Raw genomic sequence first — 22,995 nt, forward strand, 5'->3', positions numbered from 1 at the left:
GCATTCCAGTATCTTTGTTTTCAATAAGATGAGACACTAAAGCAGAAGAGACAGACACACTCAATACATTGTAGACATTATATCTGCAGCACAGACAACATATTGCCTCAGTAGATCTGTGTGTTTCTGCCGTCATGTTAGAGGGAACACTATAGCCGTGTTTTATGGATCCAGATCACTCAATACTTCTGCTGCTTCATCTTGTTACTCATTACTCCTGCATGTTGGCTCCTGTCAGCTTCAGCTGTTTACACTCTTTACATATTGTTTCAATTCTTTTGTTGAAACACGTCATTTGTGTGTGCTCTGTAGACTTTATACTACACATATATGCTGAATCCACATGTATAAGAGTTTTTAGTTATACATAATTGTTGTAAACAAAGGTTAACATGAACATTAATTAACATTTGTATCATGAGGCTCGTATCTCACACCTTTACCTTATGTTACCTGCTGCATGCTGTGCTGCACACACACTGACTCTGCAAAGTTACAGCAGCTGAAACTTTCCTGCTGATGAAGCACACTGTTCACTTGTTCCACTATAGCGATCCATGAAGTGAGTCTGTGTTTGACATCCTAACTGCACACAGTAGTTCCCCCTGCAGCAGCTGCACGGACCACACGACAGCTCAGTTACCACGAGCTCAGTGCCTTTTCATTTGTGACCACTGATGCACAAATGTAAGGATTCAGGTAATCACTTTCAAGTTGTATTTCACTTAACAATCGCTGGTGAAAATGGCAATAAAATCTAAAAGGTAATAACTTCTTCAATCAATTAATTAAAACTATGTATGTTACCTTATTGCCTGAAGGGTTTTATGGATTTGAATTGCAGCTAATTTAACAGCCTAAGATTACAGAAATCAATGTTAATTTACCCTCAATTTGAAATGTGATCCAGGCACTTTGTTGTTCCAGATGTGTGGCTCAGAATTACCTCTCTATATTCATCCAGAGAGATTATCTACATCTCCTGAACGCCACCTCATTATAAGTGTTTGTAGCTGAAGCTCAACTCTGCAATGAATACAAAGCAATGTATTGTTAAAGTCTACTTAATGTATTTACAGATGAGAATATGTTTGCAGAACCTTTCAATATTCTCTAGTATTCTATATGCTTGTCTTTATATTCTATATTCTTTTCTCAAGCTTAATCACAAAGCCTTTAATGCTGATACGACGAACAATCAATAGGTTTCTGTCTGAGAAGCTTCATACACCAATTAGCAGCTGCATGTAAAGGATGATTTGAACAACAGTAATTCATAACTAAATGGTGGTGTTCGTTGTCGAGATATGTGTTCCAGATATTGACGTTGATGTGGAGCTTTAGCCTGCGCACAGTTCCAGTAATTAACAGGAAATTAAGTTCTGTTTTGACTTCACGTTTCGCCGTCTCCCTATCTGCTGCAATGTCACCAGGTTCCAGATAATGATGTCCTCTGCATTTTTGCGAGGGAACATTTCACCGGCCATTTATCAACTTCCCCCGATGTCTGTGTACGGTCTGTCATGTCACACTCGCCTCTGCAGCCAGGACGCGAGGCGCACGAGGACTCTGGTGTAAGGCCAGAGCGCCGCTTGTCTTGTGACGCTGAGTCCCCTGGTGAGAAATTACACTCTATTTGTTTCCCATCATGCTACCTGGGCAGTCGTGTATGATTAACGCACGCCTGTCAAGTGACCCGTGGCATGTTTTTCTCCCGATTTTGACTGGGCCCGCTTGGGCAATCACGGCGCACGTAACCCCTGACTCATTGAGCGTATGGTAAACTCGTGGATTTAACCTTACACTCTTTTCTCCTTCTGCACTCGCATCTGGCAGAGTGTGCACTTGTGTTTGTCACTTACAAAACTCCCCCAAAACTGTTGGCAAGGCTTATAAGTGTAAGGATTTGCTCTATTTGCAATTCAGCCCACCGGAGAAAAAACCTTTCTGACACCATTACTTTGTGAACACAGTGATGTACTTTCATACTTTCAAGTGCAGCAGCTGAAAAATCCAGCGTCATGCAGAAAGGAGCCAGGTGACTTCTTTACACCGACTGGAGGTGTGATGAGGAGAAAAGGAATTTAAAACCCCTGCATGTTGTAAAGGGGAAAATGCTTCATGTAATGTGGCTGCATACATACACAGTAGGGTGATTCTGCTTTTGATAGATAAAAACATGAAAGGGAGATGTTAAAGATGGACAGTGTAAATTAAGAGTATGGAAGGCAAGGCATGAACTGGCTCTCTCACAGATGTGTGAAATCTGTTCTTGTTGGCCTTTAGGGAGGAAATTGGAAAGACTAGACGACAGTTTGGGGATGCACAGCGGGTCTTCCACAGAGACCTTGTCTGTGAAAAGAAGATATGGAAGGGACATGCTTATAGATCCATGGACAAAACCTGGCACGCACGCGTGTGCACACACACACACACACACACACACTTGCACCAACACCAAAAGCCAGAACTTCCTAAAATACAACTGCCTCACTTGAAAGAAGACCCACAAACTTCACAGAACTAAAAGAGGGAGAAGTGTTGATAGAGTGAACAGCATGAAGTTTCAAATGTGTGCTTGGGGAAAATAGCTGTCTGTCACATGCTAAACTAAACACCTTTTATATATGTGTGGTGCTAAAATAAATCTGTCAAAGATGTTTGTCAACTGAACTTTTTAGAAGTTGTTTGCTTTGAAATTGTGGGTGTTGGAACTTTTGATGCCTAGTTTTGACATTATAACTGTTATCTTAGTTGTAACTGCCCTGTAAAACATCCACTTTACCAACACACGGCTCTGGATGCAAGAGGGCCGTGTGTTTTCGAGATGTCAGGATGGGGAAAAAAACGACATTTTAACTCTGTTAATTTCGTTTTTTGGTGATAAATGTGTTTTTCCTTTCTGCTTTTATTGCAGGACAAATTGTGAAGGTGTTACATTGAAATAAAGCTCTCATGTTCAGAACAAAACAGCCGAGCTCTGAAAACAAACCTGTGTGCATGACCCCTATCAACACTCTGCGAGTAACTGCTGGGCGGAAAAACATGAAGAAAAGTTAGCTAAGCTCAAAGAGTTCAAAGGGCCAAGATTAGAGTTACGCAAGAAGATTAGAAAGAGGAAACAAACAGTAGGTAGCGGCAGAGTACATTCTCTGAACTAGAAACTGCACCTCCTTGAAGAGGGAGGAGACATATACTGTGCAACACATGAGAGACTAAGCACAGCCTAATTTAAATTGTGCTTTATTTTAGGGGTACAATGGAAAGAGACCACAGAGGATTCACTCATCAAACAACCCAGGAAACGTCTCCATGGGTAGGGGGAGAAAAAAGGAATAATAATTGTGTACACTCTGAAGGTCTAAGATTTGTCATTATAGAATGGGATAACAGAGGGAGAAATAATAAGCAGGGGATTTCTAACGTTATTTAAAGAAGTTCTAATCATTAGTCCGCTCGGCAGCGCGGTCAGAGAAGCCACCGAGGCCTCCTGCTGTGAAAAGAACATGATCAAAAAGGATGAAGGTTAAATAAGTTTACTGGGTGGTGAGACAAGGAAGCTGACAGGGGTTTCTTCTCTGCACAATTTCTAACAAAAAAAAAAAGAATTGCCATTTGCAACAACAAAAAAAAGCCACACAAAAGATTTCTAAATTTGCAAAGAGATATAATTCATGAAAGGAAATGGATTGTGAGGCTGCAAACAAAACAAATGTGGTTCGGTTTCATTTCACAGAAGCAATATAGCCTCAAACAGCTAAACTGCTGAAAATCTATCCAAATCTCACCATGTGGCGTGAGGTGAAAATCAACCGCCGGTCAGCTGCTATGCTCCAGATGTCCTTGTGTTTGCCAAGATGAAGCTCAACCCCTCTCTTCCACACAGTCTGTGCCCTCTTCCACACTGCAGCTCTTGTGATGTTTTGTTGTTAATGAACACTTACTTGAAAACCAATTTCAGCACATCCTTAAATATTCCTCTTGCACGAAATGTCCTGTAAACACAGAATGCTGCTTTTTTTGTGTGCAGCCTTGTTGTTATTGCAGTCTACATTTGCACCCACTCAGTATTACAATCCAAGACTGAATAATGTGCTTTGTCTCCATACTTACATATCTGTTGTTCCCATTTGGAAAAAAGCTAAACACTGCCAGATTTTCATTGCCGCTAGAAATGATCGTATAAGCCATGGGTGATATAACTTTATCTGCCAGCTCCTGGCTGTTAATATAAAACAATACTAGACACAACATTTGTATGAGCACTTTAAATATGATATTGATTCTGCAATATATCCAAGTGCTTCCTTTTTATTGGTTCTCGTGCAGTAGGTTTTGAAAAACGCCACAGACCCCTTATCACACAGATTAGAATGGATTGCTTTTAATATTACCTCCAATAACGAGTTTCTCTTCCAAATGGCCATTTCCCTTTCATTGCATGACAAGTCAACTTCCATTTGACGAGGCATTTAATACGGCTTATGTGGCGCACACTGTGCATAAAGTTTCAAATTGAACTTTGGGGGGAGATGTTAGGATATTTGTGGGTGTTCTCTCAGAAATGGGAATTTCTGGATCATTACATGCATTTCTGTTTCCTGTGTATCAATATGCAGAATGTTTCATTTCCCTCTGCCATTAGTCAAAGTGGTCTAATTTAAAGTACGGGACATTTATTGGGTTTTGTGTGACAAATGACCCGTGTGAGAGCGACCCACACTGGGTAATTGAGGAAAAGGGCTCAGTTACAAGCAGTTAGAATACAAATATCCTGATTTGTTTTTCAGGGTTGACTCTGGGTCTGAGATATAACACCCTGTCTTCACGGTAAAGTCTTTGAAATAACATTAATCTGTAAAACTAAACACTATACTTTATTTCCAGCAGTTGTTGCATCTAAATAGATTTCATGTTTTTCATTTTAGAATGAAATTAATGCGCCTGTGCACCTTTTTCCATTTCTGTATTATACAGTGTGCAAAATCCCTCATAAGACATTAAGTGGAAGCCTTGCAAAGGCATCAGCTCGTAGTTATCACGTTGTTCCTTGTGGTCTGGCAAGTTTCAAGAGGCAATTTCTTGAAGCAGACATATTTTAAAATAAGCTCAACATCCATCGATATACACTTTTCCTTCACTCTGATGTTGACAACTGAATGGACAAAAACGGAGGGTTTAACCTTCCTAACTCCACACCCACTGTGTGTTAGTTTCTTTCTTTTTCAAACCTGCGTGACATCACTTGAGGATATTTATGTGGCTTCACACAGCTCCCTGTGGAGCCACAACTGTGGAACAATCAAGCGGCGACTTCCTCAAACTTGTATTCTTACAACTCCTCCGACTGTATAGAAGTCTATGAGAAAATGACCCTCGTTCTCACGTGATGTATTACATCAGTAAACATGAGTTTTTGGTCTCAAACGCTGCGAACAAGCTCCTGGTTGTTAACCCTCTGGAGTCCGCGGATAATTTGGCCGTTTTCGCATACTTTTGATTGTGCCTTACTAAACCCCATTACGGAATGTTTAGCGTGTCAATGTTTTATTTTTCAGCACAACCTCACCTATGTAACCTAATAGTTATTTTTTTTCATTTTGACATACTATATGAACATATTGGACCCAAAACTACACAAAAAACGTAAAAACAGATTTTAATAATGATATTATCTTTACTATTGGTGACACATGCACAACGAAACACTTTGAAAGCTGGAAATATATATATATATATATATATATATATATATATATATATATATATATATATATATATATATATAATGTAAAAGGTAGCATGAATCTAAATACAAATGTTATGACCAAACAGCAGGTGTATCCAGAGGCGTTCTCTTCTTTTGTTTTTGCTCCCATTTTTCATGAGCTTAAATTAAAGATCTAAGACTTTTTCTATGGACACAAAATGCCTATTTCTCTCAAATATTGTTCACAAATGTATTTAAATCTGTGTTAGTGAGCACTTCTCCTTCGCTGAGATAATCCCTCCACCTCACAGGTGTGGCACATCAAGATGCTGATTAGACAGCATGATTATTGCATCATATATATCCTTATCCTTAGGCTGGTCTCAATTAAAGGCCACTCTAACATGTGGAGTTTTATCTTGTATTCGGACCAACACTAAGTCTATCTAACTATCTCTCAAATCTCATTTGTTTGTCTGTCACTTTCCTTCAATCGCCGTCTCTTTATACTCTTTCATTATTCCAACATTGCTGCTGAAAAGAAAAGGCCTTGTCCACGTAGACATGAGAGGTTGTTGAGGGAGGTCCCCCTCACAACTATGCATGTCATGAGCTCTGCTCTTGCTGATGGTCCCAACATCTATGTGGTTTATCTAAGTCTCAGTTTTCTCTGCTGGAATCTCGTAACAAAAAGTAAGTAGGAATAAAGAATCACGCCGATGCCCTAGATTCAGGACATGTATTCCCAGTTCAGTAATTGTCACCTGATGACAGCGATCAGAACCATTTCCAAACAGCTGCTATTTAAATACCAATTCAATATAATAACACCTAGCAGCCAAATTGTGATGTGCTTGGCTCGAGGTAATGTTCCTTTGCCAACACTTGGTGTTTATGAATCCCAGTCCAAGATGAGAATGTTTTCGCCCAGCTATCAACATGTTCTCCTATGTTGAACTCTACGTCTGCCTCATCATTTGTTTTCTTTCACCAGTGTGTTACATTCACAAGCCAAGTCTCTCTGAGCCTAAGCTGTACGATGGTAAAGGTGAGTCACCGCAGGAGGGGTTGGCTGGTACACCCAGGTAAATTAACTCCGGGGAGTTTTCTGTTGGCCTCGGAAACACAAACAATGTCTGTCATGATCTCCCGTGGCCCTCTGAAAGAAAACTCAAATAAAACAACAGCGCTGCATTTATTAAGCTGTTTTCCTCCAGCACATAGCCGAACAACTCAGTCGTTGCAATATAAATAATTAAGCAGAGACACCACGTTACAAAGGCCCGTTACCATATAAGTGCCCTTCAGATATCCTTGGTGTTCAGGTAATGTCAGGATCTTGCACCACATATTTCCATTACTTGCAAAGCAAAATGTAATTTCACCGGGTAGGCTGGTTCTCTTACAAGCACAGAATTAATACATGTCATAACAGCTGTTGCAAAACATCAATAAACTGTCAAGCAATAAAGAAAGGCAGGCTTTAACGGAGAATGAAAGGAATTGGCACAGACCAATAGAAGCAACAAAAATGTCATCTGTCTGGGAAGATTTGGAGAGCGCCCATGAAGTGGCTTGCAATTATATTGCACATGTCACCACAGACAGTAGATGAACAACACTCTTTCAATTTGTAATGAATTAGCCACAGACATTGATTGGAACGAGTGTTTCATAAATGTAATTGCCTCTTTGATTCTGATCATTGATCTGAATCTGAACGATTGTCTATGAAATAAAAAAATAAAAAAATGGTAGTACCAGTGTCTGAAAATGTATTTCATTACGCTTGATTTTCATATCAGTGTAAAATATCACAGTGCTGATTGATTTAGATAGTTCAACACATTCAAAGGAAAAGGAAGTACCTTCAGGGAGGGCTGTATGTGAACAAGACCCACGACTGCTTTACTTTGCTGTTCATTTTCACTATGAAAGTGTCATTTTATAGTGTTCAATGTGACTTAAAAAGTCATTAGAGAAAGAGAAGGAGGGGGGGGGGAGTTAGCAACCTCTGTGACATGCCCTGCATGTCCTATACGAGAGCTCTGCAGGCAGCCAGTCGACAAATACCTCACTGACCACTCTGACATTAGCTCACAATGATATTTGTAATGCGACACTTTTGGGAGAGGTATTTCTCATCTGGTGACAGAACAAGGAAGGGTACATATGGTAAACGTGGCTCCTGAGGATAATTTGACCTCAGAAAAGCAAGGCCATTTATTTCCCCCAACATTATGATATGATAAAGAAGTTCTGCCGGTTAGTCCGACATCTGTGTGGACACTATTCTGAAGCAGAATCCACAGCCACATTCAAATGTTAGCTTTATATTGAGTGTCAGGACTTCCAATCCAAACTTCTTACCAAGATAAATACAAGCTGTCATGTATTGAGCTGCTTTTGGCAGAAAGTAAGAACACAATAGACACCGTTGTGAGTGCCATGCTGGATGGCATTTCACTTTAAAACAGGATTAAATTCACGTCAAGCACGTAAATGATGTTTCCGAGTATTAAAAACAAATGTTTTCTGTCTAAATCTTAAACGTATTCAGCAACATGACGAGTATTTTTCACAGGTTGCCAAACAGTGATGTAGAAATCAATGTTTCCATTAGGTTTCTGATATGGTTTCATTTCCTTTGCCCTCAAAAATGTCACATCTGGACAGCTCTGGATTTGGAGAAAGCTTACCACTTTGTAAATGTGTGTGCTCAGCTCATTTATGTTATCTCCAACAACCCATGAAGTTAGTATCTACCCCTCTGTGGTGCACTTTGAAGCCCTGACTGTACCTTTTATATGAAGGTTTGAAATGAAATTCATCTATATATTACCTCTAAGCTCCTTGAGCCTCTTAAGTACATTCCAAATCCTGCATGGAATCTCATTTTCACTAAGTTTTCAGTCAGATTGACAGTAATGGCACTGTTCGGCCGTACACTTGGTGTTTGGTTACTGAACTGTGTTCAAAGGCCAGAAGGGGGGCGAGCGTTAGGCCAGCCAGAATCTAAATTTAAGCGAGCCATCCCTGCATGTAAATATACCGGTGAAGAATGATAATTAGTCAATACAGTATGATAATTGACAGTTCACTGAACCCATAATGGATTCTTTAGAAACCTTATCAAGGAAGTTCTTTGAAGCAAAGTACAACCTGAGGGTTTTCTTCCGCACTTTCAGTCGGAAGACCCCATAAAGGATTCTGGTTTTTTTTGTCTTTGTTCCTTGTAAGAGTGCACCTTTACGCTGACTCAGCATATTCAGAAAGCTCAATTTCTCAAGATGCCCCAGATTAACTTTGGAGTTCTGTCACTGTCATATATCAAACCCAGTTTTGACACAGCCCATCTTTGTCAACAAGCAAAGGGACTTATCTCATTTATCTCTCGTGTGACAAAGACTTGGATCTGAGCCCCAAAAGCTAATAATTTCCCTCGCAACATCTTCAAATAAAAAGGAAAAGCCTTTCATTTGTTTCTTGCCCAGAGACACTTATTAATCAACCGCAATATGAATTTGATTCTTTGTATATGTGTTTGTTTAATCCTAACGAGTTATGCAAATACAATAAAGTTAGAATTAATTATAATGGGTGCGTAACAAAAGGGCCAGAGCTAATTAACTAAATTCCTTCTCTTTGAAAAATGGGTAACACTGACCCCCCGTTGAATATAAAGCAAAGCCAGGAACATTAGAATATTCATTATAGAACGTATTTATGTAACACTGTGAGCTTTATGTGACCATGTGTCTCAGGGGAGTAGGAGGCAGATTTGAAGGTGGAAATATAAAGTTTAAGCTTCAAAGCACAATAAGGTATATTGTATTAATGCATTCTGCTGCCTGCAGGGACGAGAGGAAGCGTAGAGGCATTATGTGCTTATATTTGCTCCATCGTTGCCTCAGTTTCTGTCCCCACTCATTTTAATTGTGAAGTGTAGGTGCTGCTGTAAAAACGTTCCCTCTGCAACGAACATAAATAGATGAACATAGAGGAATACATTTAGTTAAATCAAGGTTTTTTGTACCACAAAGTATTCTTGTTTTTCCGTATTCTTGAGCACATTAAAACGTCTCAATAAGATGTATGGTGCTACCGGAGTATTATACCACGAGGTATCGTCATTAAGGGGCACAACAGGATAGTGCTTCTAATAATGAATGCAAGGACACGGACAAGAGGAAACCATTAACACTGTGACGAAGAATCTTCTAAGAAAGGTGAGACCAGTGTCATGTTGTTAATAGCTACAATTATCCATCAACGAGCAAATGAGCCATCAACATTTACTGCTCGCTCTCAATCACACAAATCAGCCCTGATTGCTATGCCACAGCGGAGCGAGCTCCCTGCCACGTTTAGATCGGCTCTAATGCCAGGTACCATTTCTTTAATCCCCTGTCTGTCATTTGCACTTTTACTATTGCAGTTGCATCACATCTCAACTAGCCTAACACCTCTGGCACTTTCAGGGGGTTTATTGGAGAAATGGCTTCGGCGCAAATGATGTCAAAACATACAGCAACCAGACAAGGGAAGTAAAGATGTCAGAAAAGGCTTGAGTGTGGTGCAGGTGCAAGGGAGTAGTTTAAAACTGTGCATTGAAAAGGCAGTGGACAACAGAGAATTGTTTAACATTTGAATATGTATATTGTCTTTTGTTGGTTGGCTAACGAGCAAACTGTGAGCTTGCTCGCTAAACGTTAAGCGTTAATTGTCAGTTTTCAAGCTTGTTTGGAGGATCGGGATATCGGGATAATAGGTTCAGTTTGTTCAAGAGATGTATATCATCAGCTCGTTCTCTTAACTGTCTGCAAACAGCTCCTCTATCATGGAGCGCTTTATACTCCAACAGAGATGGTTGAACAACAGTAAGTAAGCTACAATATCTTCTTCTGTTGTGGAATCTCCAGCTCTCTGCTCCCTTAAAGGTCGGCGCTCTCATGACGTGTGCGTCAACAGTTTAAATGTGTGAATCCATTGAATTGAAATCCAAATTTAAGGCCCTGTCACACCATATGGCAGAAACGTTTGCTGGTGCATATGGAAATGAGCATATACAGCGTATATGAACGTATTGATAGCGCATCACGTACTTATACAAAATGTATCGGAGCGAATGACCAATTTCATGCTCACAAAACGTTTCACGGCCTCAGCGTTCAACAACGTACACCAGCGTATTGCCGATTTTCCGTATACGCCGGCATACGTTTCCTGCCATACGGCGAAAGAATACGCTAGGAATGCGTTATGCATCTGTTGGGCATTTGTCTAATACGTTGGCCATTCGCTCTGATACGTTTTGTATAAGTACGTGATACGCTATCAATACGCTCTGTATACGTTGTATATGCTCATTTTCATATGCACCAGCACACGTGTCTGCCATACGGCACTGTGCGACAGGGCCTTTAGCGAGTGAGTCGTATTTAGGATTATTGTTCCAGTAAACGTTGCTAGAGATTCTGAAACGAAACGGTTAATGTGTTCAGAATGGTCAAAATTATTTCCACTTCCAAATATTATAAGTGGGTTGATTTCAGATGTACAGGCAATTAAAAATAATGTATCATAGAATTCATCTTTTAAATGAATACTGTGCTAATAGTTTGTCAGTACACCCTAATACAGGCTCTGCTGTCTCTTAGAGCGAGACAATCACTTAATGCTCCTCCCAGCCATAGCTGCTCAAGCAGCGACCTCAAACATGGCGAACACAGAGGGAATTAAATGACCTGGAGCCCTCGTACAGTCTCTGAGTTACAGAGTGACTTTGGCATGTTGTTCCTCTGGCCTACCCCCAAGCAAACCAGCTTTCATGTGTACGGTTTACTCAGAAAGGAACTGTCGGAGCTGAAGAATCCTTAATTATTACCCACATTATTTGTTTTACACTGTAGATTAAGATGAAGTAGGCTACTCTATGCGCTTCATAATTCTGAATTAATCAAAGAAAAACAACAAATGCTTAAATTGTTTTAATCTGTTCTTTTCAAAGAGGAGTTCCAGAGCTCAGCGCTCCTCATTCCTCATGTTCTTCATATAGATATCCTTCGTACCTCGTAAATATGCACAGATATTTGCTGCCTGCTGTGGAACCGTAATATACGATATGATATAAAACACACACATTGTACTGTTTTTAATGTATTAGATTATGCACGCATGACACTTAAAGTCACTTCTTTAACATGCAATTAAAGCAGCTCATGCAGCAGAGATTCAGTTAAATGTTAATAAAGACAATTCAACCACATACTGTAGATGTTAATGAACTCAACATGCACTAACTAATGGGCTTTACAAGAGTACGAGATGATTGGATTTTGACATCTAGTATTTATTACGCTTTGTTTACCCTTTCAATATGCATAGGAGCTTGCTGATTCCAATACTTCCCACGCCATCTGTCTCTCCTCTGATTCTTTGGAAAGGCAGAGATGTTCTCCATAGTCTCATGGTGGAGCAGTTCACGTCCCTGTTGCCAGAGATTTCCATTTGCATTTCATATCAAAGTACCAATCGCTCGCTTGTTTATGAGCCAGTGTTTACATCAAAACAACAGCAATGTCTTCTGGGTAAACTGGATTGAATGTTCACCTTGAAGTTCATAATGATGATTAGAGAACCTGCATATCCTTTACTGTAATATTTAACTGAGAGTATTGTCCAGAGTAAGTGTTGTACTGGACATCTTCCCAGGTTTTTATCTCTCCACGTATAAACTTCAAACCAACACATCCAGTCAGCTTCTACATATAATTAAATGCAAATATTTACAATATTTACTCTTTAAAAAAAGTTGGAAATACATCAGTTAACACACCATGAATATGATTTAATATAATATAGAGTATTAAATAGTGTGGTAAGCAGACCTACATGAAAGATGTTAGGATCATTTCACTAACGATAAACACGAGTTTAACAATACAAATTAAAGATAATAAATGAACACGTAACCTAATGTATTTAATATCAATCATCTAAATCAGGGGTCTTCAACAGGAGATCCGCGACCCCCTGGTGGTCCGCGGAGGTACTTTTTTTGTTTTTTTTGCACTTTCACATCCCCCCCACCCGTTTGAATACCGCTGCAGTAGGGGGTCCCTGCTCCATGCTACACCAGTTTAGGGGTCCTGCTCTAAATGAACAGCTAAATAAAGTGAAGGTACACAGTACATAGTGCATACACCATGTTGTAATCCGTGCCTTATTTAATGTAACATTTGGAAAGTTAGACTTTTATCTCAACCATGTCTACAAATAAAATGTAATTATTTACATAATTGTTGCATAACCTTAATCAAAGTGCTATTGTTACTTAAACCTAAACACATAATGAGGATGTGAGTCTCTGTCTCTGGTGTCATGTCACAAGTCATGTGCTTTTGTGCGCTACAACAATGAGCTTCCTCCTTGACTAGAAATGATGTTGCCTGTGAACATCATCCAGACAGCAATTACATTTCTAATGAAAACATAACTGGGAAAACAAATTATTGTATAAACATAATTGGAGACAGGGTTGCTATGGTACTTCCACTTACTTGAGAAATATGTTGGGCACAATCACACTCATCTTTCCTCATCCCCTGTTTCTATAGAGTGGTGCCATACATCTGTGTTATAGAACTGATGAATAGAGCACATTATAGCTGCTGTCTTGTCTCTGCCTCGGAGACAGACAGGCAAAACGGCAGCATTACACACCACTTTCCCAATGGCTCAAATGACATTGTGTATTGTTGGGTAAAAGTAAAAGCTTTTGAGCAGGAAACTGAGATGACGGTAAGACATAGTGTGCATTATGCTCTGGAAGCATCACATTGTGTAATCACGTAATCGTCCAATATTCCAAAGCTCGGCTGCACATCCCATCTCCAAAGTACTCCCTATAATATGTCAGACTAAATACACCTTGAAATCTTTTCTCAAAACTTGCTCCAAAGACCTTTAGTAAAATGTAGCTGCTATGTTTTTGAGTAACTATTTAACTTTAGTGGTGCACCGCACTCACTCCATTGCACAGAGACCCTAACTGGCTTCCTGCATTTCACAGAACCACCTCGAAGGCCCCTGGTGCCACCCCTCCTGACTGAAGCTCATCTCTCACAGCTGCCCCTCTCGCTCTTTACTTCTGAGACATTCATAAACCAAACGCCACCTCCCACAGTCGGAGCCACAAGCAATATTCCTTCTTGAAGAGTTGCATTTTTTCAGAAGGCATGTGATTGAATTGTTTCCGTGTCCATGTGTTGTAGTTTCAGCATTATGTGTTGTGTTTTCTAGGTGCAGTGCTGTGGAAATGCTCTGTATGAATAAAATGAAAAATATGATTAGACTTCCCTACATGGTCTGTGGCATGGCCTTCGCCTATTTGTTCCTTGGTTACAAATATATAATTTCAACCTTTTAAAAGGAGTAAATTGTACATTTATTGGGTACTATTTTCAGCTGCGGATGAATACACACGTGTTAAACTTGTAAGTATTCCTGGCAGCAGGACGGTGTGTGTGGGACTGACTCACGATAAACTGCAGTGTGTGTGTTTGTGGTGGTGAAGGAACAGGCCACCGATGTGAAGGTGGTTGTGTTTTTAATAGTTTCTGGACAACAAACGCCTGCGTAGCTCCGGCTTTATCTTTGGCTTCATGGTTGGTCCTTTTATGGTGATTTGACAATAACAGAAATGTGGAATATCACAATCCTTATCCTTTAGATATCTTTATTTCGCGTCGTAGATTAAGATTGATATTCTTACTTGTAAAAGATGCAACATCACACATTGAGAGCAATCTTTTATTTGTAAGAATTGCTGTAAGAGTTAGAAAATGCTGAACGACAACATGAGAAGTGACAAGACCAGACGAGAAGATCTGGATGTCTACAGTATTATTTATTATATATTCACATGAATAGGTTTAATGACTTAATAGATGTCATGTCAATACACTTTAGAAAGAAGTGACATTGATAGCGTATGTAAACATGATCACCTCACCACCAGCTCCATCAGGACACTGTTGTGTAACAGTGTTTGTGTTTCCTGCAGTGCAGTACTATAAGAGAGTGCAAGCCTGTTGTGGAGTTGCACCAATATTCTTTGTCTGTTGTAAAGAGAAAAGATAAGGAAGCTCAACGTTGTCCTCACTCTGTCATATCTGATGGATCTGTGGCTGTGTGGAAAGTTTTGCCCTAGTTTTAAAGTGAGGAGGTCCGGGGGTGAGGAGGAAAGGTTTGCCTCAGGCGCCTGCAGCTGTGTGATGGTCTGTTACTGGGAGTTTTTCCCAGCCCACTGGGACACAAACAACTCTCTGGTCAGTCTCGATCTCTGACCTCCCTGAATGGGAAAATCTGCTCGAAAGCTTTATGTATGCCGTATATTCACCACATATATCTGAAAGCTCTCATTCCACGATCCCTTCATGCTCAATTGGTTTGTTCCTTGTTTTCATGTCTAGCAGAATCACAATTAATATATGTTGCTCTCCGGCATGACTCAGGGATGATATTTATTGGGAGATCGATGCTTGTTTTCTTCAGTATTGTTTCAATTTCCTTGTGAGTCACGGAGGTACTCAGACTGATACAGACAGGCATTAAACCCGTTGTCCTCGCCCATTATTTTCTCAAACAAATGGACAGCCTTGTGTTTTGAATGAGCACTCCTCCCAAGGTCTGCTGAGGTTTTACACATATTCATGGCACGGCGATTGCCTTGACACACACTGTCTTTGGTAAGGGTGTTGTGCCAGATGGATTTTTGTTCACAATCAGTGTTACAAAGTTTGGGTCTTTCTCTGACTTTATCGTTGCCCCCCTCACAAAGAGCTTTGACACTCAATGTACCAAAACATATTCCTGTGAAAGCATTTCTCGGAACAATAATCCTATTTGCTGGAGTTTTATTAATGTTTCCACTCTCAACATTCTTCTTTTTTTTATCACCATATTGTCATAAACACTTGTAAATTAGAAATGTAAAAAAATCTCATGTCTCCATTATTGATGCAAATACAATGTCGTACAGTTTTAAGTGGTCCCATGTGGACAATTTATTATTGGATACTGAACACCCACTTAACACCAGTGTGCAGTGTTTAAGGCCACATTTAAGTGCTCTACTTGGGAACCCTCAAAAACAGGTAGTAGGTGTTGTGACACACTTTTGTTTTGATGCACAACAACAACGTTTTAACTCCGTTCACCCACCTTTAATATGTATAACATGAAATACCTGCATGTTGTACTCTTACAAGTATTCCAATTCATTCCTTTCAAATGTCTTTTCAATGTCATATTTTCTCCACACAAGCAACCATAGAGACACATTTCTAAGAGACCCATTAATAATACATTATCACTCAGCAAACGACGAGGAAATGTAATGTACCTTGACCATTTCTAAAGCTTATTTAATTGTTAAATATTTAGGATGCATATCCTCCTGACATAAGGTTATGTAACTAAACTGCTATACATCTAGTTTAAAGCGTATTGCCCTTGTGAGGCACTGCTAGTTCGGCGGTGACAGTGCTTGCTTTGCAGTCTGCTCTAGCATCTGCCAGCGTATTTGATGGCACATCAGAGGACGCAGTAAACATTGACAGAAACATCTATCTTCCCTGAAACCTGTTTTTATGGATTTATCCCAGTTTAGATGCTAGCTGTCATAAATATAACAGTGCAGTGACCATTAGCAGCTGTGTCAGGTGAGGATGTCACATAAGAATTGTGAAACATTCTGTATTCTGATTGCCTCGTCCACTCCAGGAAAATATGGCCCATTAGTTGAAATTAATTCCCACTCTGATTATGATGACAACGTTGCAATAGATTAACAATATAAATACTTGAAACGCAATTACCAGAAGCCTTTCCAACTGATACTCCTTAACCACTTGTTGGCCTCCATGTCAACTGTGCAGTAATTGCATATGATTCATCCAACCTTTAAACATCCTTACAGTGAAATCAATTTACTCAAACTTAGTCTGAGCAGGTTTACCGTTTATTCTCAGAGTTTGAATGATTACACAGTTTAACTATGGACAGGTGGAAGTTATGTATGACAATTATGACTTCATCATTAGAAAGCACCAATTAAAAGTCCAGTTAAACGGAGCACTGGTGTAAGGAAAGTGCAGATTCTAGATTCTAAATACTCTGTGTCTACAAACACGGCTGGCAGGTCAAGTTCAGTGACTCTAGATGAGATGATGTGATGCCTAGCCTAGCATAGCCTAGCATAGCATAGCCTAGCCTAGCCTAGCCTCCCACCTGTCACTCAAAGCTACCACACCCTTAATTATGCCTAACTTTAAGCTTTAATATAATTTATACTGGCAAATGTCCCTGTATAGTTGTCATTAATGGGTAAATTAGCTAAAGAGAGCAAAACCAATTTTCTGTACCTGGCTCGTCAACCTCATGTGGCCATTAGAGGAACTGCAGTTTTTGGCATTTCTGCATTGGCTCCATCTTTCAGCACCGGAGGATGACGGATGCTCACACCTGGATTTATTCCATAAATACACTTTACTCTAATGTGAAATGACCATGCCATTAAGCTTTTATTTCATCTTCAGTTTCTTACTTTGTGATTACATTGTAGTCGTATATATCTCCGTGCCCCTTTCAACCATCTTCTTTTTGTTATTGCTTCTTTATGACCTGCACCACTTATGTCACTTCAGGCTTTGCTTGAATTGAAGCAACATTCAAAATAATTGTGCGATGTAACTGCTTCCCTCCTCTCCATTGTATAATTTGTCTACCATGTTTCTATGGACGCCGTGGACTTGCGGCAAATGTTGAACCAGAGTCTCGAAAGATTAAGGATGTAGAGAATTCTATGTGCAAACAACAATATGTATTAGGGGATTAAATCTACTCACTCTAAAGGTCTTAGAGTCAAACTGAGAATCCACCCACATGCTGTTGCACAGTATGTGTCAGTGTGCACACACACACGGCTTAAATACCCTAATGGACCAGACACCCGAGGTTGTATGTGGGTGTGCATACTGTACAGTGTCCGTTTGTGTGGGAATATATGTATGTGTGTGTCTGTTAGCAGGAGCTAAATGGATTTTGCCTCCATTGGCCCACATCCGTGACTATAACAAAGCATTTTGTCTTTTCCCGAGGGGTATTACATACCACAATGACATCAGGGATAGACACCCGAGAGTGCTCAGTGTTTATTGAGTGAACTGACTTAGTTACCAATCTCTATTTGAGGTGAATATTCTATTAAATGTACGCTGTCTAGGATCGAAATGATAACTCTATTTTAAAAACAGAACTTTATATTCAGTGTTGATCAAATAAATAATCATCTCCCCTGCCACTCTTGAAAGCACATCTTTTTAATCAGCAACACAATACTTTCCCTCAGCGGCATACAGTGACGTTGAAGATCAATTCCTCACACACACACACCCCCAGAGATTGATACAAAACACATCAACACACAGAAATGCACACACACACACAATGATAAAAGATAATGTTTGTAGGGGGTTTCTGCCTCGGTTGATTCGGGGTCAAAGGGTTACCTGCACTTCTGGGAACCTGCATTATTTTACATTCTAATATTGTCATAGCTGTTTTCAAGTCTACTTAGTATGAGTCTGCTGACAGGTCAAACAAGAGACTCACTGAAGGTTTGCCTAAAGATTCATGAAGATGAGCAGCAATACTAACGCTCAGGTTATTTCAGGGAGCCCTTCACTCCGCTGGCATAAGGATGGTTCATCTCTTCTGAACCCCAACTCTGCAAATGTTTATTTTCTCTAATTGCTGCGTCTCTGTCATTCAGATGCTCTGTCATTCGGTTCAGATAATTGACAGTCCTCTTAACAATCTCAACGAGGTGAAATATAATGAACACATACTGTAACTGAGCATTAGTAGAGCTGGACCAATAGTATCCCAGAAAACACTCATTGTTGTTTCCAGTTTATTACAATCAGCCACAATACCAAATGCAAGGCGTCAGCTGAGTCGCAGTGCCTGGTGTATTTCATTGCGTGTCGTAATGACAGCGTTTGTCTTGAAATCCCCTGGTGTATCGTTCTCCTTATATACACTAATTCTTCAGGGGGTTTCAGCTGTCACATTGTATTAAGAAGCCACTAAAACCCCACCATGTCCTTCGATTTCTTCATGTGTCCTGTGTCTGTTTGCATATACTTGTATTATAACGTGCAGCCATTGTTATTATAAAACAATTATTGATTTTAAGCTGTAGCTTCTTGTCATATACATGAAATTAAATGAAATGAAATACAAGCCGTTAAAACTACAATGAGAAATCAGTAAGTTATTTAAAGAGCTTGCTGTTCAGTAATCTAACCGCCTGAGGGTAAAAACTAACTTTGAGGCGGCTCATCTGATCTCTGATGTTCTGTAGGCATTTTCCTGAGGGACAACACAGAGAAGAGACCATGTGCTGGGTGGCTGGTGTCCTCCACAGTACTCAGGCCCTTCCTTCTGCAGCTAGAGAATTACAGCAGGTGAGATATAGCAATGTGCTCATGATGGCTCAAAACAAGCATCTCATCTGGGAATGAACCCAAATTAGAAGGGCATTAGGAGAGTGCAGATCTTGGCCATTTCTATCAAAAATAACGTGCAGATCTGCTCCAAAATGTAAAGCATTCTTCCTTCGCCCATGCTACACCCTCCCACCAAGTTTCATGACAATCTGGCCGGTAGTGTTTCCGTAGTCTTCCTGACAAACAGGTAAACAAACCAAGGACATAACCTCCTTGAACACAACCTCCTTGGCCAAGAAAGCACATTTATACAAGCAAACCGATTTATTGTGTGTCCTTTTCAGAGGTAAACAGTGGTACAGTTTCCAATCTGTGAAGGTTCTGTGGTTAAGGTGGTTGAAGATCGTCTCCACACACCCATGTTCACATGTTCAAGCTGAACTCCCATTTGAAATTACATTATTTGTTTCCTCTTATTATGTTTTCCATTTATTACTTCTCAGTTTACTTGCTTAAAAGGTTCCTGCATTTCAACCTGAAAAGCAAGTAAAAGAAAGACGGCATATAAAATACATTTTATTAATCCCATTATGACATATGCTCTTAGCTAACAGTTGTGAACAAAAATCATAATAGTTCATAATTATAAGAAAAGCCTTGATCCTGTATCTCTTGAGTTAATGAGACTGCATTATCGGAGAAGCACAGCCTTCCTGTTTTCTGTCTCAATGCTTCTTTTTGTGTTGTGGTTTTTGTCTCTCTGCCGTGTTCATAATGTAATCTAGGTCAGAGAATAGGAGGCAGATGTACAGCATTGCAACCTTGATCTCTTACCCTGGAACGCACCTCTAACACCCGATTGTATAACATGTGTGAGTTATAAAAACGATGATTCCTCCTGCCCTTCTGCTAGGTTTGGCTCATAAAAACGGAGCTTTGAGTGCAGAGGAGATGGAGCAGAGCACACCAGAGGGTTAGTCTGTCAGAATACCAAGACAATCCATGAATCAGACAGGGTGGTGAGGAAGGGGAGGACGAGAGAAACAGAGGTTGGATGTAATTGATGGTGTAAAAACGTATGATGGGGTGAGCATAAAACAGGGCTGTCATGGATCACAGGTGGAGGAAATGAAGTCGTAACACTGCCACATACGGCCATTACCGTACAAAGAATTCTACATACTGGATGAAAAACTCCTCTGTCTAATGCGTTATATCGCTGTTGTCCAACTAAATCCTTGTAAAACTTTATATTTTAATTTCAGCAAATGTCATGCTTCTCTGGGGATTGAGATAAAGATGTGTTATTCAGTATCACACACATTCAAAATCCATTGGATAAACGCAATAACGCACGATTGTCAAGCTGATATCAAGGCTTTTTTTGCTGCCTAGCAATAATGTGTGAACAAAGTCTGCATATCCTGCACTCCAGACTCACCATTGTCTCTTTTGACTCCATGATTTTGACAATATTTTCTGATTCATTGGGTGTAAAACAATATTACTTTGGTAATTTTCAATTATAGTGACTGACAAAAACAATATCGTTGCCAAGATGAATGTAATGTTGTGCTGTGTGTTCTATCACACTCAGATCTAAGAGGAACGCATATGCAATGATGCAACTGTATTGATTTTAATTATCCCATTACTAAGCCTGGAGGTCTTATAAAAACAGATAAGCTAAAGACCTCCAACTAATTACATACGGAGCGACATCATGCATTTATTTTGCTGTTGATTGAAGTTTCTTCGATTTATGTTAAATAACAGTGTAATTCAAATGCAAAACATATTGGCTTTGACGGAGAGAGGAGAGAGAGAGCTTGAGAAACAGACAGTGAGAAAGAGAGCGAGAGGCTACGTCTACACCAGATGAGCCAAATGAATTTGACAACACTTCCTCATACCAAAATGACAGCATAGGTCAATTTCTATTATGCTAACGTAGTTACGAACTAATGTCCATCACCAGTATTGCTTTCACATGCGGTCTCCTGGGTGCAAGCTCTGTATTCCCACCGTCAAGGGGAATGTGTCACTTTTGATACGACCTGGCTCGGCGAGGGAAAAGGGAGGAACATACAACCAGATGGTTATGGTTAAATAACATATATGTATTAATATAATATGGATAATTGGCAATCAATTGCTTTTAAAGAGACAAATGGAACAAAAGGAGGGCTCTTCACACAAGAGCAGCGAGGCGTCAACTGCCAAACTAACAACAATAAACCCCAACATAAACAATTCTAAAACTGGATTAATACGAAATACGAACAAAGCATAACTAGCACCGAAGCACCTAGCGTGCTTAACAGAAAGCGTGCAGGCATCCACATAATAACCCCCACAGATAACTAAGGCAGACGGCATTGGCCGTGGCCGTAACACTCTTTATAATACTACACCAGACGTCCTCCTTCGCTGGAATCATAATAACTACGGCCACTAGAGGCGCCGTTTAGCAACAAACGTAAATATGGGTCGCAAGAAGCTGCTTGTACGAAGACCTACGTATAACGATGGCCTGGAATTTGAAAGCTAATTATTTTCTCAGCTTTGACCGTCTGTCCACAGGTGTTCAGACTGAATATAGCCCTTTGTTGGTGGGGGCATGTTGCTAACCTTAGGATGATGAATACTATTCAGGAAAGTCATGTGTCATTGCACATGTCAATATAGCCCATCACAGAGCACAGCTCTTGTCATTAACCTGTATTCATGTTATTTCTTCTGTCACATGATTTCTTTACGAATACGACCTTAAAATGTGGCTCAAGTCATTTTCGCACATAAACAACATTTTCAGATTTAGCCGGCTTAGTGTGGCACGTAGTCTCAGAGAAATGCAAGGACGAAGGCAGAAAAGATAGAGGAGAAAGACTGCATGCGAGAGGAGAAGAAATAGAAAGTAGCAGAGTATAAAGGTGAGGGCGTAAAGCTTGAATGCTTCAGCACCATTGCCACCACAAACAGTGCTGACCTGGAAAGCCTCTGTGTGGTGGAAATCAGCTTTAAGAAACCCTTTTACAGACCTCCTCAGGGGATTAATACTGTTTTGGTATTTATGGTCTCTCTCTCTCACTCTCTCACTCTCTCTCTCTGTCTGTTTGTGTACATGTGTGTGTCCATCACATATGTGTGTGTGTGTGTGTGTGTGTGTGTGTGTGTGTGTGTCCTTAGTATGTGTTGAGATGCCCATGTGAAAGATAAAGAGAGCATTCAGTGGATTTCCTGTGCAAGCGTGTGTGTGTGTGTGTGTGTGTGTGTGTGTGTGTGTGTGGGAGAGGGAGAAACAGAAAGGGAGTCAGAGAGCAAGAGGAAACGCTGATTGGCATTTTAGTATTATGGAGAAGCAGAGCTGCAAGGGAGGCGGAAATAATTTCATTGGTTGAATTAAACCTCAATGGGCAGGGATGCATGATCCACAGTTTTTTTTAAAGTTAACTAAACCTCAACGGCAGAGAGGGAGCTCTAGTCTAAATAAATATGTCATGGCAGGAACATGTTTTTTCATTCCCTTTGTGATTTCCTCCCTCTCTGGACCATTGGAGCACTCACAGGTTATAATTGCAATCTACCAGTAGAGAATTTCCAATGTATGACTTTGAATGTAATGTAGTATTAGCCAGAAAAAAGGTTCCATGTGAAATGTTGATTTAATGAATAATTAATTCTCGTTTATTTGAACTTGGATCTTAGTTTGGCCATCATTCCTTTTGGTTTTGATAACATTGTACTCACCAAAGTAATTGCTGATAT

The sequence above is a fragment of the Cottoperca gobio genome, chromosome 20 (assembly GCF_900634415.1).
Source record: "Cottoperca gobio chromosome 20, fCotGob3.1, whole genome shotgun sequence".
Classification (NCBI taxonomy): domain Eukaryota; kingdom Metazoa; phylum Chordata; class Actinopteri; order Perciformes; family Bovichtidae; genus Cottoperca; species Cottoperca gobio.